Genomic DNA, 14,529 nt, shown 5'->3' with positions numbered 1-14,529 from the left:
TATCCACCTAATGCCACTGCCCAGCGTTTGGGAAGAATGGATCTCATGTTTAAGAATGACACAGATAATAAAAATTTAAAACATTCGCAAGCAGAGAAAATCTATAGGCAGAGAAGCATTTCACCAGGGTTATTTTCTTTCCTGAAAGCACCATGTCTGCAGCTAGTGGTTGAATGCATGCACAAATTAAGTTTACAGATTTCATATAGCAATTTATTCTGGTTGAATGTAATAGCAGTAATTTTTCATGTAAGTCAGCAAAATACAATCCATAAAGGAAAAAGTACTGCCATTATTTTAAACTCTATTGTTCTTATTCAATTCAAATGTGAATTGAAGCTAAATAATTTACTGTGTAAATTTCATTTTTAATTTTATGCCATTCCAAAAGAAGAGAGTGAATGAGAGAGTGACGGGGAAGCTTCAAAGCTCTAAATCCTTGTATACTAATGTCTCAACAGTAAAATAATCTAAGGAGCATGCTGCAGCAAAAATGATTGTCTGGGATCTATAATAGGATTGTTTTAACTCAATAGTGTTTTATAATTTTTTGATTCACTCTGAGTTTTTGACAGCTTGCCTAGTTGCAGTTTTTATCTGATCATCTTTGCATTAATAATACATTACAATAAGTTTCATGGAAAAGTGGCCATTTTTTTCTCACTGAATACTATACTTTTGCCAGCCAAATATTGACTTGGGTTTATAATCAATTCCTGTTTGGCTCGATCATGCTTAGCATGAAACTAAAATATTTGCTGCTAGACAGATGCCAATACAAATGTCATCACTGCCATATTCTAACAAATTCCTTCAGTTGCTAAATAATCTCCCTCGCAGGTTGCAGTATGTATCGGACTGAAGTCCAGAGCTTCAGAGACACCACGATATGAGTAGTTGTACTTACCTGAGGCTCCCATTCCCCTGCTTCAGAAAAACTTCCTCCCAGCAACAGCATCCATTTCCATACAGTCATCCTCTGAGTCACCTGTGGCGTGCTCACTGACTAGATTCAATCAAGGCAAAAATACTGAATAAAAGAAAATATGTCAAAAATTATGTTATTCACCTTCCTCCATCTTCTGAGGCATGAATGAAAATTGACTGTCAAGTAAAAAAACCCTCCAACCACTAGAAAAAGGACTTATTTCTCAAGAGAGATTTCTGAAAAAATTTTCAGCTAGGTGCAACCCATGTGTCCTTATCTTCCCTCATAATTATAATACTTATATACAGATTAATCATGCTTAATTGACATCAGGAAACAGAATAGTCTGAGAAATACTACTGTTTAACCTAACTCAGTTAACTTACTTCCTGATGACTTAATTCTTGGTCAAGACTCTTCCTTTGTATTGGCATGCCATCTCAAAGGTCCCATCAGTCCCAGACCCTGAGTTTCCCCTCTGCGGTAACAGAGCCAGAAGTCATGCAGTTCTCTCTTTCTACCTTCTAAGTAGAAAGCACGGCTCTTGGAAAGGTCCGGAGTTTAGCACTGAGCCAAAGATCCGCACTGTTGGCAAGGGATTACTTTGCCACATTACCTGACCAGAGAAGGCAAGCATGTACACCTCTAGAAACTCCATGATGATAATGGATAGCATGTACTCTCCGAACAGGAGAAAGTTTGCTGCATCCTCAGCTACTTCCATTGTTAGTAATGGTAGTGAGAGTGATCTTTTTCAAGCCCCAGGAGGATGACTGCAGAGAGTGAGAACATACCTGGAGAATATAAATGCTGGAGTCTGTGTTAAACAAAGCTGTGCTGAGGTCCATCTTTCTGAAAGGCAAAACCAGCATGCACAAGTGGAACAGGCGCAGAACAAATGCTGAACACCCTACCTGTTCCCCACAATGCTGTCTTTCCTGCTACAGATCTCACTTGACATGTTTGAATGCTCTGATGCCTTGTAACCTTGGGGGGATCTGTAATTGATATAATGTACTGTTCAGTTCATGCCCAGCTTAGATATTCAAAAAGAGTTAGGAAATTAAAAACAGGCATGTGCAGGCACTGCAAACTAACAGATTTCATGGGTCAAGGCATGCCTTAGAATTTCATAAGGTCAGTCCTGATGTCCAGACATTATTTGTTATTAAAACTGTGACCTGTTAAAAAAAAGGAAGAGTTTATATTTAAACACAATTACATATTATATTTAGTGCTTAATACAGTAAATTTCTCCTTTCTCTCAGGCAACAGGTAATTACAATTGCTCTGAGAAATAGAACATATGTGAACCACTAAACTATGCAGGCCCTTTAAAGCACTACGTACCTCTATAGTGTCCCAGTAGCAGTGACACTGCAAATTGTAACATAGCAATATTGCTTTTATGAAAGTAATTTTGCTAGATCTGGTCATTATAAAGGTACTTTCAGAAATATTTTTCATCTTTCCAAAATTTTAAATTCCTTTCAGAAAAGTATTTGAAATTCTGTCTCTGAAAATGTCAGGGTTGGCAGTCCTCTGGCACATAAGAGAACAGTGGCCCAAGTCTCAGTGCTAGTGATCTCAGAGAATAGACTTCCTTTATATAGTTTCATCTCACTTGGGGCAAACAAGGAAGACAAGAATGTGAGTTTGTTGCAGCTGCTATCTCCTGCTTGGAAGTGACTGTCAATCAGCTTGAAAGGAAAGGAAGATGCATCCCTCTTGTAGAAAGACACAAAGAACTGAGTACAGTATAAGCCCACTAAATCAACATGGTAAAAAGCATCATTTGGAATGAAAATTGTAAACAGCTGGGCACTGACCTTCTTCAATGTCTGTGATTAATCATTACATCCATAATATATCTATATCTATTATGCTATATCTATTATGGAGGTTAAACAACAGAAACAAAATTCAATTGAAATAAACAAGCCTGCCCATATACATCAGTGAAAAAATTGCTGTGGTATACTACCAAACAAGTGTTCATTATTTTTAATGCATGATTTCCATTTGCAGACGTGAGCTTCCCAGTCCTCAGGCTGGGTGAAGGTGGCAGATGGATGGTGCTGCAGAGAATGCTTGAACACATGTGAATGACACATGGGACTGAAATAAAATTACCTTTTGTCTTACCAAACAATAAAAAGATGGCAGTTTCAGATTCATTCACATCACTGTCTTTTTGCAAATCCACAACTGCCACTCCATCACTGATACAGCATACAACACTCCCCATTCCAAAACAGGCAAGCATAACCTACACAGCAGCAAAGGAAGTCTGAAAGCAAGAAATGCTATCCTGATTTCCCTTCTGACAGTATAATTTGCATTTTGCAGATTTGAGTGTCAGTGAATTCATCAAGACAGTGGATGGGAAAGAAAAAATTAAACCTCTCTCTCACTGTCATGTGCACACAAAAGGAGAATTATCAACTCAGTGCAATCGGGCACATGAAAAGCAATGTTATTGTTTATACAATAAAAGTAAATAAGTTCATTCAGCCCTGGCTTTCCAAACTCTAATTTGCTATATTTTTTTCCAATAGGAAGGATTATTTGGGTTTGGGTCTACTTTTCATTGAAACATCACAAGACACAGCTCATCAGTGTCCCTTTGTGAACTGTTATCATGACTTGAGCTGAGGTAGAAAGTTGGTATTTTGCATTTTCTTGCAGAGAGGTAACCTTTTGGTTTCGTCACAGTGAAGAAAAATGACCAGAAATAGTAACTGGCTGAAAAACTGTGTCAGATATTAGCTGGAAATATATAATCAGGAATAACTAATAGGAACAACACCAGTAATCATTTCATCACTTTGCCAAAGAAGAAAGACACTTTCTGTTTTGAGAGTTGTTGTTATTTTCCCTTGTTGAAGTAATCATTCTTCCATTAACATACACTGGTCATGACATCGTTGGTTTGTTTATATGATTTCCTAACACTGTGGTTATCTCTGATGCTTTGTCCAAGCATCCTGACACCTCATTTTCTCTGACAGCAATCGTTCCCATCCCAAATGTCAGTGGAGAATGCTACAATGGAAGAAAGTGAAATTTGGTGCTTTCATAACCACCCGTCATTGTTATAGTTATTGAAGGTCAAGCAACAGGAGTACATAGGGTTTTGTACGGCTGCAGCAACACTAACAGTGAGTGGCTGATGCCCAGGAAATCACCTTTTATTGTTTTCTTTTGTGTTACACAGACCCATGAGTTTTACTGTGTGCCGACTCGACCTGTGGTGAGGTACGTGTTGCCTGAAAATCAATATCAGGGTTTTTTCTCCTTTCTCTGTATCGCAGGTCAAACAAAAAGAAGGTGTATTTTCTTGTCTCTTTTTTTTGAGAAGGGTTCATCTGAAATGATCCAGTGGGTAACAAAGAAACTCAAAAGGAAGCCAGTTCCATTAAGAGAAAAAGTATTCAGAAACATGATGACTTTTTCTTCTATTAAATGAGGAGCTGACTTAGGGAGGCAACCAAAACCCAGGTATGTCTCATAAGAATATCACAGACATTTCATTATGTCAGTGCATCTCATAGTGTTTTGTTTATAACAACACTCTCATATCCCAAGATGATCCCTACTTGGCTCTAAATCACACCTCCTCCAGCTTCTGACTAAGACAGCAGTCCCTGAGCACACAGGAGCAGCAGACAGAAATCAGAGTGGTTTTGTACCACATAATTTTGTATCTTTAGTTGCAGATATCATCAAAGTCTCAGTTTGTTTTCTAATTGAGCCAAAGTAGTTTGTCCTCTCCTAGTGTCAAGCCACTCACATGGAGGTCTTTCATTTTCCACTTTCTCTACATCTTCATCACAGGTGCTGGGAAACAGATGATTCTCTAAAAAAGCTGCAGAGGCCGTGTCCTTTTCTTCTCTGTATTTCTTGCTCAACTTCTTTGTTCTCATAGTTTACTGCCACTGGCACCAGCAGTTCTACTTTAAATGGAGCTTTAACATAGATATTCCACCCTGTCTGCCATTCTTCCTTGGACTAACATTTGCATGGCAGATGGTGCAAATGGCCCAGCAAATATTTACTGGATCTGTGTTAGAAAAGCAAAGCAAAGCAAAACAAAACAAAAACACCCCAGCTGCCAGACTGATGACTTTCTGGCACCATATCATGTGCCACCAGTCACCAGGATAGGGAAAACACCACAGGAAGATAATTGATGTTGAACTTGCTGGATTTTTAGGAGTGTTTTTTGAATCTTGTTTGGAGCACCCCCAGAAGGCAGGTACAAGGACAGAAACCTTTTCCCTTCCTTCTCAGAGTCTGTCTTTTCCTCATTCTTTAGGTGAGAAAAAAAAAAAAAAAGTATTATGTCGAATTAATGTATTCTCCTTTCAAATAAAAGCCAGTCATATCTGGTATCAGAATCGTATTAATTACAGAGAATAGACTGAGCTCCTTGCAAATGGAGTCTCCTGAAATTCTCACAGCAAAGTCTGGGACAAATATCTTACAGATTTAAATAGTGATAGAAGGAGGGGAAGGTGATCAATGTTAAGAATGACCTATTGCTTTTGCAGGCATTGACTTGCTAAGGCATATTGCAGGAAGAGCAGAACAGCAAAGTACCTGTGCAGTGAAGTTGCTTTTTAATTTCCCTGTTCCTGTCAACCACTATTCCTCTGTTTTGCTTTTTTTTTTTTGATAGCTGAACTAACTGGTGTGAAAATCTTTGATGGTGAAGGACAGTGAAATGCCAAGGAGTCTTATGGAGCAGAATCCTTTTTCTCCACCATACCGATACTCTATATCATATTTAACAGTGTGGAATCAGTGCAAATTATATTACTATCCAAATGGGTGTTATTTTCTAAGCACGTTATATATGCCAAAACTTAAAAACAGTCTTTTAAGACTCCAAGAAGAAAAGAAAGTACAAAGGGGAAAAGAGAAGCCAAAAATAATGGGCTACCATTCTGAAAAGTAGTTCATGAGATGGTCAAGGAAAGATTTGTATAGGATGGGACACAACAGAAGGAGATGGAGTACATTTGAAATTCTTGTTCTTGCTGGAAGTCTGAACCACCTGAAAATCAAATTACACTTATTTTTCAGTTAATTTTTAATTTTAATTACAGCCTAAAATTTTTTTAAGAAAGTCTTTGAATACACATTTGTTTTAAGGAAAACATGTTTTCCTTCTTCCATCAGTCCCTCAGAAAAGACTCAACTTCTCTTTAAGCCTAGGACCAGGAAAGATAGAAAGAGAATATACACACAAAAAATATGAGTAAAGAGAAGAAAGAAAATTCCATCTCCTGCAATTGTATTTTGCCCATTTATCGTGCACTGTAAACTGTGAACTACATGAGAATATGCCATGAACTGGAAAAGGGAAAAACAATAGAGTCCTGATTAATCTAGTTCATCGAAAGTTCTCTTCTTGATCTTATGGCATTTCAGAAGACATTGTTCATTAGTTACCAAAGCTAAAGAAATGTCATCATGTCCTCAATGCCAAAAGAGAAGTGAAGAGGTCCTCCACCAGAATACCAGAACGACTACAAAATCTTTGCACAAAGGCCACAGAGGGTAGGGCTAGTTTGGGGTCCTCTCTCCAGGATTTCTTTTATGACTTCCAAACAAATCTTGCTTTTCAAACTTATAAGTCCTAATGCTAAATCTGAGAATATAAAAATTCGCATCTGAACTCTGAAATACTCAAAACTGCAGCATCAGATATAGGTATTCATGAACAGTGAAAAAGTTTATCTCCAGTCACTATTCCATAACCTAGTGGATCCTACTCTCCAACTAGGTAGATTCATACAGTCTAGAAAAATAATATATTCTTATACAGGGAATGAAGTTCAGAAAATCATCAGTTAAAGGCATAGATACACAGACTATCATGATGAATGCAGAGAACATGGATCAGGGTATTCAAGTGCTTGAACACCCTGAGCAGCCAAAAGGATAAAAAAAAGAGAAAAGAAAAATGGCAAAGAGAGGTTGGCTTTGATTCTTATGCCTGTCTCCCTCCTTACTAAAAACAGTCATCTGGTTCTGGAGGTTCAGTGATTCCCATCTTGTATGCCAGTAATTTTCCAGTTAATCTCAATTTGGCTGTTGGCAATTTAATCTGTAAAAAAACCCCAACAAACCAACAAAAACTTAACCAATTGGTTGGTATTTTTATATATACATTAAAAAAAAAATCAATGCTCAAATAATTTATCAATGTTTTAATCATCTTCCAGCTGCACAGCAAAGAGATTCTTTCTGCTATTGTTTCTACCATTTTGTCTCAGTGATTCCTAAAGAGAGGCTAATCTCTCTGAAGCACCTGCAAACTGCCACCTTCTTAAGCCAGAAAATCCACAAAAGGATATTGGATTTCACTGGCCCAGGATAGAATATCTCCATGTCCTTATTTTAACTTACTGCTTTCATGTGGTAAACAGAAGAGGTTAAACAAGGAAAGACCCAATTTTTGTGCCCACCTTCCCTTTCTGTTTAGAAAAAGATAGGTTAAAACAGCTTAGATTACTAGAAACAGATATGCAGAGTCCAGGGTTTAAAATAAATATATTTTCTAATGATTAGATTTTGTAAGCAAATCTGTTCATTATATCATTAAGGAAGAAGCCATGAAGTCACTGACCAGCTCCTCAGTTGGAGGAAGTGTACAAAGGTGTGCTGAAGCCCAGGGAAAGGCTACCTGGGGAAGGCTTGAGCCTTTTTTAAATATATACCTTTTTTGTTCCTCTGTACATAGCAGTTTCTGTGTGCATCCCTGTACATAGAGGTCTGCACATCATATACATCTTGTGCAAATGCACATAAATTCTCACCTATATAAATACTACAGGAGGGGCTAGTCACAGCTTCCATAACTGGGAGTGACACCTGTCACTCTTTTCCCTTGTATAGGCAGCATTGTGTTTTCGCAAAGCTTTTTACTCTGTTAAAGGCACTGAAATTTTCTGTGTGGGACTGCTACCCCAGATTGCACTGCTTTTTAAAATTTCCAACTACAACATTCAGCAAATAAGGTGTGGAAAACATCTTGTAAAAAAAGGTTTCTCTTGAAAGAAGGGAAGAGAAAGCAATTCAAATGGATGTTAAAACCAAGGATAAGTGGAAACGTTGCAGGTCTGTATCTATAAATGGGGGTCACTAGACCCTGCTCTTCCTAGGGTATTGTAAAGATTCATTAAAGTTTATAACGTGTTCAGATAGAATGAGAACTGCAGTAACAGTCAAGTAGGAAATGAATAATTCTGTCTTTAGAACCAAGACTGAGCAGTGTGCAGTAAATAAGGCCTGAGGCCAAACGCCAAGCAATGAGGATAAAAGAACATATTGAATAGCTGCTCATTAAGTGAGCACCATCCATCCTGTGCCCTGCTGAAGCAGGTGTCCTGGGGAAAAGTAATAGTATGCAACCTTGTAATTAAAACTGTATCATAATGCATATTCACCAGGAGGCAAAATTAAGGATGCCTTGAGAAATTCAGTCTGACATTGCCTAACTTTTGAATGCTGGACTTTGCAACTTTTATGTCCTTTTTGCCATGTATATATATGTACTATTTTTTTCTCTTTTTTTTTCTTCTGTTTTCTCAAGAGGTGGAGACATAAGACGTAGTAGAATATAGTCTTTCTGGCCACACATGCAGACAAGAATAAGAATGACTTCAAGCTAATGAACTGAAATTAAAGTCACTGCATGCGTCTGAAGAGCCCAGAGCGGTGTTGAAAGGAGAGAAGGGGTAGGTCTGACAATCTGTAAGAAAGGCAAAAAATGTCTGAGGACCAGGGATCATCAGCCTATACATAACAGACACTTCTGCAGGCCAGAGCTAGATCTTGGTACTTTCCTTGCTTGCAATCTGGTTATATTTCATTGCAAACTTTATCTAGCAAATCTTCTATTAAATAAATTCTGTGTTCTTTGACACTCTCCTACTCATTCCACATCTTTCTTTCTTATAAAGAAAAAAATGTTCTTATAAAACATTTATAAATAAAATGTTTTAATACTCCAAATTGTGTTTTATAGGCCTTGAGAGAAAAGAAAACTTAAGGAAGTTAAGAGAAATATTTATATATAAAATAACTCAACAAATTCAACTTCTAATATCTAATTCTGGTGTTCATTCAACCCCTTTGAGAGTCTCCCTTTTCCTAAGAAAACATTGTTTGAGGTCAAATCTCAAGAGCTTTTGACTTCCAGCCTCTAAAACAGTTATAGTCTCTAACAAAATATTGCACAGGCTGAGGCTTTGGGCTAGCACAGTGAAAAGGTTAAATCCTGTGTGTTGGAAGAAAGAAGAAAGGAAACATCATGCTTTTATTCCTTCAGACAAATATTTGTGAACAGCAGAACTAATGAACATGAGTTTTAGAAATATTTTAGTCTTCTGGTTGGTCTGCCTGGTGGCTAACAAAGCACAAGCTGTGAGTGAAGCTTTCCGTGCATCTAGATGCAAATCACACAGTCAGTGCCCGTCCTACAGTCTCCTCCAGCTGTTGGTCACAGCAGAGTCACCAAGAGCTTTTAACACTGAGTGCAAGAAGCTGAAAGAAACCAATATAAAATTGCAGTACTACCTTTCCTGTGGGGAGAACAAAGATTTCACAGGGGAACGGCAGCTTGAGCTGAGCAAACACAACACAATAAAGGCAGAGAGGAAGGAGCAGCTGAGTGGTTGCCAATCCCCTATACTGTGGAGGGATGAGCACATGCTTTGCTAGGGTCACTGAGGACCCAGTTCTCTGAGCAGCTGCTGCTGAAGGGACAAGGAAGGGAAGAATCAGAGAGTCTGCAACTGAGGAACTTCCTTACCTCTTCACTGGCTTTATAAGGCCTGCAGACAGAAAAGAAAGGAGCATCCTGATAAGAGTTGAAGATGTCCCTGCTCATTGCAGGACAGTTGGACTACATAACCTTTAAAGGTCCCTGTCAACCCAAACTATTCTATGATTCTATGAATACCAGTGATCAAATGTGAGCAAGAAAAACAGTGCACAAATATGTGGTTGGGTCCTCTGTTTGGCATCCAAACCTCTCCTTCCTGTGTTTAGAATAGTAAGGGGAATTTTTCAGCAAAGCTGTTGAGAAGAACATTTTCTCACAGCTTGCTTCACCTTATGCCAGCTGTACAGTGGTGCTCTCCTCACAGACCAGCCAAAATTGCTGCTGACAGCTCTGTAAATCCACAGAGACAGCAGCAAAGAAACAGTGGTAGGGATGGGGGTGAGGGAGCAAAAACCGCAAAGCGTTGCTGCATTTACCCAGAGAAGGGAACTCTAACCTGAAGGGGTAACAAGTGACCAAAGGTCACCCTGGCTGTGCAGTCCTCAGAAATACCTGAGCTCTGAAGGTTCATACTTCGCTGGTCTGCCATATCCAGAGAACTGATGAGGTATTGAGCTGTTTTTTGTTCAATGTCATATTGTGTCACTTCTTTTGAATATAAGAATGGAAGGACAGAGGGAGGAGTTTAAAAGAGCAGCACAGAAAGTTTGATTGCTTGCACTTACTTCTTTGTTCTTCCTCATGAGAGACCTTTTGAAGAACGGCTCTTTTGAGAAAAATATCTTTGGGCTTTATAGCACCAAATTCCACTTAGAGCACATTGAAGTGCCCATGTAACACAGCTTCTACATACCTGCATTTATTTAAATCACATCCTTAGTCAGCAAAGGATTCAAACTGCTTATGAGCCTCAAGGACTTGCAATTGCTTTTCACACTAGAGAATAATACATCAGTATAGGAAAAAGAGACCTTTAAAAACATCAGTGTGACAAATGGAGTCAGAACTGAGCCTGAAAGTTGCATTTTTAAATATCAACAATAAAAAAAAGTTATGCATAGCACATGAGAACTGTCTCAGCACTGAGTACTTAGTTATTATTCTTCCAACACATTAATAATACCCTTGTGCCCTGGACAAGACATACTACAGCTCTATATAGACCTCTTAGCTCCAGGCAACTGGACTATGTGGAACAGAAGCCTGAAGTGTCTTGTGGTTGCAATTGTCCAGATTGTCCCCACTATGTTCATCTACAGAGTCAGAGGAGACTTTCCCAAATGCGGACTTGGCATTTGCCCCACGGTAATGAAAATTTACGGTGTCAGCAAATGCAGCAAGTGCAGAACACATCTTGCAGACTTTATTAGCATTCTCAAGGTGTATCATTTGCTGTGTTGATGAAAAAAAAGACAGAAGTAGTATCATGGATGATTTCCACTGGCAGTCCATCCTGTTCCAAGGGATGAAGTGAAGCTCTTTGTTTAGCATTATGGTATTTTAGTTTAGGTATTGGGCACCTCATGGAAGCCTGTCACATTATTTATTTATACAAATGTGGAGTTGAATACTTTATAACATAAGAAGATAAGAAACAGAGCAACATCTGAATCAGATCTTAGATATTTGGAGCGTTTTAAAGAATGGTTTACGTATTAGAAGAAATGCGAATATTGGAAATAAACAAACAAATTGCCAAAATGACATAAAGATAGTCACTAGCTGATGAACAATAGTTACTTTACCTCTCAGTTAATTTCTCTCCCTTACATGAGAAATAGGTTAACTTACACATCCATTTGGAAAAAAAATGCCTTTGAAAAAAATTAAATCACAAGTCCTATACCAATAGAAAAAGCTAATAGAAATTTAATGAAAACACAAACTACATAGGGTTTGAACTCAATATCCTTGAAATATATGGCATCTATCCCCCAGACTAAACAGCTTTTGGTACCATCTACAAATAACATGCATGATTTTCAAAGGCTCTCCTGAAGAGCAGAGTTATTATCATACATTAGATTTCTCTTCTTGATTAAAAAATCATATTAATTAAATGTAATTAAATTAAATTAAATTAAGAGTTGAAGATGCAGCAATCCATTTATTATTATTTTCTCACAGTGTGGGCCACGTTCTAATAAAGTGATCACCCTCTCTCCCAACCTCCCAGTCACAATTACCCAGCATCCCTGAGGCACTTGCAGTAACTGTTTGTGCAGAAGCATTAACATATTTTAATTCTCTTCAGTGAGACTTTTTCTTTGCATGAAGAAAACTGGTTTTGAGGCCCTCTCTTCATCTTTGGGTTAATCTCTTCCTTTTAATTGATATTTTCTTTGTCTTGTTGCCTCTGTTTGGTCTTTTCTTTGTCTCATTATGTCACGTCTCCTTGCATTGTCTACATCACTGTATCCACTCAAGAATTCCTGGAAACCTTCTTGGGAAGGACAGACATCTCTGCTGACAGTTACTCTTACTGTGTCTGAGTTGTACGATCATTGAGTACATTTCAATGATCCTTGAGAAGAGATGAAAAAAGGAAAATGGGACAGATGCCTCAAAGTAAGAATAAATTAAGTTTTCTTCGGTCTTGAAGGCAGGATCTATCATCCAAAAGGCACTTTTGGTTCCAGGTACAAAATTTCATCCAAATGTTAATCAAGCCTCTTGAATACTAGAGGTCTAGGTTATATGCATGTTTAGGGGGGGAAAGCTCCCATTCTGGCAGGATAAGTTGGCACTGAGGAACCTGCAGCAGGCAGAGTGCTTCTGCACAAATTACTGTGTCAGGTCTTTCTGCCCTACTCTACATAGGCTGGCAGTATGAAACATGTGGGCTGTCCTGCTAAACTGGAGCTGAACAGACATGTTGGGTGCCCTGAACCACGACAGGAGAAAAGGTAAGCCATTTTGCCCAGCACTGTGGAAGTGGGTAGTGAAGTCCCAGGTGGCTGAAGAAGTGAGAGCAGATGAGGAGTCTGGGGCAGAAAAAAAAAGACCTGCACAAAACAAACCATTTCTTGCCAGACAAGTCTCTGAGCGGTCCTGCTGGCAAACCTGTGACCTCGTTAAAATGAACACATTCTCCATGGATTTTTATCTTCCTGAAAATATGAGAAAAAAATTTTGCTTATTTGCAGTTCTTTGCAGGCAGGCAATCTTCATGTGGGAGAACTATTGAGATCCTGAGCAGCTGCCCCTACAAAACTAAAACCCGGGTTTTCACTGATGACTGACACAGACATGACATAAATTACACCACAGCCAGTTTTTTAACAAGCATATAATAGAACATGGAATTATTCTCTGTTGGTGTGCTTTCCTTCTTTCCACTAAGCTAGCACTGGCATTCTCCCTTTTCTGAAATTCCTGCTACTCTCAGGAGCATTCATCCCTCATCCTTCATGCTCCCACCATCTGCAAGAAACTTCTTCCTATATCATTCTCACCTATTTTCTATCTCACTTTACTTCTGGCAATGTGTCCTCTCTCTTTCCCTCCTTAATTCCTTTCACTCAGCAATATAATTTTATATATTAATACTTTTATTTAATATTGTCTTAGGTTCCTGGATCCAGATAATGTTGAAGTAGCTTTTGCCACATTATCTTTACACATTATGTTTTTATCTCATATGGCAAATTTGTTTCAAGGACGTTATGAAAACGAGTCTGTTCATGATTATGTACTGATGATTCAAGACACAGTTTTGTTTTCCTTTTGGAAAATCATGCTGGCTAAATATCTTTCTTTTTGATATCTCTGGACAGTTTCTGCATTTTGCTTCCTTATGACAGTTTATTTCAGAATCAGATTAAACTATACTGCAAAATAATCTCTTTATTTTATCCAATTCATGGAAAATACTAACAGGGACTCTGCTGAAAGGATGCCTTCTATAAATAAAGTAAGTCCATAACAGTTTTTCCTTCAACATGTATATAGTCAGAAACATGGGTATAGAATTTATTCTCCTCCCCATAGCCAAATCTCGATCTTCAACTCACTTGACTCAGGGACACGCCAGCCTGTAAGTCAGAGCAGGAATTACCCAGAAAGGCCAGGTCATTGCTTTACAGACAGATAGTTATGCACATGCATACTTACAGTCATCCTGTCCACTTCAGTCTGCACTGCAAAGATATTTTCTGAGCCAAAATGAACTGTAGCCAGGCATTTCATCAGAACAAGCTCCTCAGTCTTCTGCAGTTCACTTATTAACATTGAACACTGCTGGTTAAGTCTGGTTTTTAACTCATTATCACTCTTGAAAATAGTTTTAACTGTTTATTTGTAAGGTTGATTTGTAACATATGATCATACATAAAGCACACCCACACACACACACACACACAAAAAAAAAAAAAAAAAAAAAAAGCTTACAAAGTGTCCATTAGTTTCCAAAGAAAACCCTAACCTAACTAACCTCTCAAATCTGAGAAATAAAATTGTAAGCCTTTCAGGAAAATTGCACTATAAAATAGGTCACGCATGAAAATATAATTAAAGTGGTTAGTAGTTTTCACTCCAGGAGCTCTGTTCCTCTTTCTGAAACATCAGCCATCGCTCTGCTCACATGAAATTGTATCAAATCTGCTATACAAGTGCTCCACAGTGATGGTTCTGTGGCATATGATAATATGCTCTACTCTATGGTCACCTATTAGACCTATTCCTTCCTGCTGTTCAAGAATCTAGCAAGTATTTTCAAAGCAGAGGTTTTTGTGTCCTAGAGAACTTTCCACGAATATAAAACCAAGCCAAGTTAGCACTTGTTCATAGACTTTCAAAGACAAAA

The sequence above is a fragment of the Myiozetetes cayanensis genome, unplaced genomic scaffold (assembly GCF_022539395.1).
Source record: "Myiozetetes cayanensis isolate MyiCay16 unplaced genomic scaffold, myiCay2020 scf3, whole genome shotgun sequence".
Lineage (NCBI taxonomy): Eukaryota > Metazoa > Chordata > Aves > Passeriformes > Tyrannidae > Myiozetetes > Myiozetetes cayanensis.
Note: the sequence above shows the minus strand (reverse complement) of the source record.